This window comes from Pollachius pollachius (assembly GCF_949987615.1).
Source record: "Pollachius pollachius genome assembly, chromosome: 10".
NCBI classification, from domain to species: domain Eukaryota; kingdom Metazoa; phylum Chordata; class Actinopteri; order Gadiformes; family Gadidae; genus Pollachius; species Pollachius pollachius.
The window spans coordinates 11,227,274-11,230,839 of record NC_136943.1 but is presented as its reverse complement, the minus strand read 5'-3'; positions in this window follow the sequence as shown (position 1 = coordinate 11,230,839).

The following is a 3,566-nucleotide window of genomic DNA, read 5'->3' as shown; positions in this document are numbered from 1 at the left end:
TGCCATTGCACGCATGTGTGATTAATGTGTTCATTTGGGCATGAATGTGAATGTACAGTACAGTACGTACGTCAGCGGTACTGATCACCCGCGTATGTTGTTCGCTGCTTTGCACTCTATGTGAATTGTATGGATCGGTGCTTGTGTGTGGGTGTGTGTGTGTGTGTGTGTGTGTGTGTGTGTGTGTGTGTGTGTGTGTCTGTTTGAGCAAATGTGTGCCATACTGGTAGAGGACACTGGGACGCAGCACACGGTCGATAGGAGGGGGGCCGCGGGGGTGGGGGTGGCCGGAGCCCAGCTGGGATGATTAAACCAGGCACCGTGTCTGCCTGCCGAGGGTCCAGGCAGAGTGGGACCCCAGCCTGGTCCCATTGCCCCTCCTGGTTCAGAGCAGCTCAGAGCTGGGCCGGTAACACAACAGCCTCCCTTAACTAATGGCTTTCTGGGTCCTCGACTCCACTCTGCAGCACCAACGCAGGGACCAGGGTCCGGCCCAGCAGCGGGAAAAGCCATCTGGATAAAGGCTCTCAGTGTCCGGGACTTTGTACTTAATTCCCCAAATGAGCGTTTACTTAGCAGGCCCACTCAGATCCTCTCATCCGCCCCCTCTCATCTTATGTTTAGCGATGTTTGGCATGTTATGAGTGGAGATCTCTGAAGGTAATTTGGCCGTAGAACTGATAGCAGGGAGGTTAACAGCAACAAACCCGCGGCCTGTTTATCAGCGGTGCATTCGCCTTTGGCTCCGTGTGAGGCATGGAGCCCGGCCACTTCACAGCCAGGACCGGCTCGCGTCAAGCTGGGCTGGGGGTTTGTCTAATTTGAGGAATGCCTTCCCCCCCCCCCCGCTTCTCCCCTCCAAAGGCCTGATTAATTTACCATGGCACTGCTCTCCCTTTCTGCTGCGATGGTTCTGTATCATTTGAAATGAAAAGGTTTACTTTGGATGTTGTGATAGAAAAGTGAACCCCCCCCCCCTCTCTCTCTCTCCAGATTACCTAAATATCTTTTTAAAAACCCTCGCTGCATGCCAAGTCAAACAGCTTTAAAATGAATAAATTGACCTGTCCCGGGTTGCTTTTTTTTTAAAACCCTTTGCTTGACAACGATGATAAAACGACACTTTCCGAGAAACATCAAACTGTAACTCTGTAGCCGTGGAGTCAGAGGCAAATGACCTGGTGAGTATAGTAACGCTGTGATTAATCAAGAAGTAGCTTGGGAGCAACATAGTGACCGGCCCTTCGCCTTAACAACCCCCCCCTTCTCTCTGTACAACAGCTTCACTCCCAACTGTTTGTTTGAATAAGTTACAAGCGTTTGAACGGAACCGTTTGATTACAGAACGAGTTGCACCAGCTCGTTAATGATGTTGTTAATGGCGTCCTCAATCATGCACTCAGAAAACCCTTAGAAGACGAAGAAGAAGAAGAGGAGGTGGAGGATGAGGAGGGCGACGAGGAGGAGGACGACGTGGTTAAGGAGGGATCCGAAAGCGCTCAATGCAACAAAGGGTATATTCTCGCTACCCTTCATTGAGTTTCCCTTTTACTGGCGTGTAAAAACAGACTGCTCACAGTTGATCTGTCGCCGTTTCACAGCGTTAAGTAATACGGATAGTGTGGTTTGCGGAGAGAGGCATCCATCTGTGGATGTAAGCAGATTCTTTACGTCACCGCCTCGGTTTTGGCCCGTAAATATGCTGCAGCTTAATCTCCCATCTCTCTTTACGCCGTTATTATCCCTCCCCCCTTCCCACCTCACTCCATCATTTGAAACTTTTCAGCGGTAAACGACCACATGAATGCCAACTCATCCCGCCATATAAGCTGGGGTGGCTGGGAGGGGGGGGAGTGGGGCTGGTGGGGGTGGGGAGCGCCAGAGAGAGATCGTTAGCTGTGGTTATTCTTCTGATAAGGGCCTCACTATTAGAGCTTAATGATTGGTTATCCGCCGCGCAATATGTCTTCATTACGGAAATCGTTATAATGTAATCCTGTGTCGCCGCAGCAGTACCAACAGTGGCTGGTGGAAACACTGCATTTTTCAAGTTTCCTGGATAACTCCCATGATGCACCTGGTGCAGAAGTAAAGGATGTTGCACATTGAGGATATTGATAGTCATTGCTAGGGTCCGTCCGCAAGCAATGGCATTTCGGGAGAGCAAAAGCTGCCGTTCCCCTGCAGGTCATTTCCATGACAAGTATTCATCTTGCAGGAAGTTGAATCATTACCTCCAATGTGAATAGCATTGGACGGATATGTACACTCACACACACACACGCACACGCACACACACAAACACAAAAGAAAAAAAATGCCTCCCCACCCACCCACACACACAAACAAACATGTACACATACAGAACACACACAGACAAACAACCCCACCCACACACAAGCACACATACACACACAAAACTGTCAGCACACACAACGTTGCACACTCAAATTTCCCCACACATGCGCGCACACACTTACACATGCACAGAGAACACCCACGGACAAACAAGACCCCACAAATACCGACACTCACAAAAAGACAAACACACACACACACACACAAAAAAAACCTAAGGAGGTAAAGCTGATTTTAGAGAAGAAAGGCTGGCAGCAGCATCAAAAAGGATTAAGAGGTCATTTTGATTAAGTCGTCTATTGAAGGCGTGGGACAAACATGTTTCTGCTCATTTAACCTTCATATTGCTTCCAGCTTGGGTAACCTGAGAGATTAAGCATGACACTCTTCTGCTATCAGGTAACCATTGATATTGGCCAACACAATCTGGCCCCGGCTCATTTACCATTGCTGTAATGATTGTAATCCTGCTTGTACACATTCATCACACACACACACACACACACACTGATATGTATATGTATGCATACACAAACCCACAATTACCTAAACACAAGAAAATACACATTCATGCACACATGCACATATACAAACACAGATTGCATTCACACTTACACTCACAGACATGCATGCACGCACGCAATTGCACACACACACACACACACACACACACACACACAAACACAAACACACACACACACACCCACACACATGTGTGCGCACATTCATGCACAGATGGACACAGACACACACTTACACGTATACACATTCACCCACGTATGGCAGCATAAATACAGGCGCACACAGACACTCATGAACACACACAAACACACACATACTCACACCGCCGGCAGCACAGACTAAACATGCTGTACGTTTTCTTAATTTCTCCGTGCTGGCAGGGCTGTGGACGGATCATTACACGAAGGCCTAATAAACGCTGCAGCTAACCATGATGGATGTCTGGACAAGTTCACAGTACGCTCTCCCTCTCTCCCCCTGCATCCCCCTCCGCCCCAACACACACACGCACACACACGCACGCACGGCCGTCCCTGGTGATGAGTCGTTCCTGCGGGGACTCGTGGAGGATGAAGTCTCCATCGGTCGTGGACCGGGGGGGGGGGGGGGGGGGTGGTGTGTGTAGGGTTGGGGGGCTGGGGGAGGGGAGTGAAGTAGGGACTTGTGCCGTTTCCATCGCATCCATC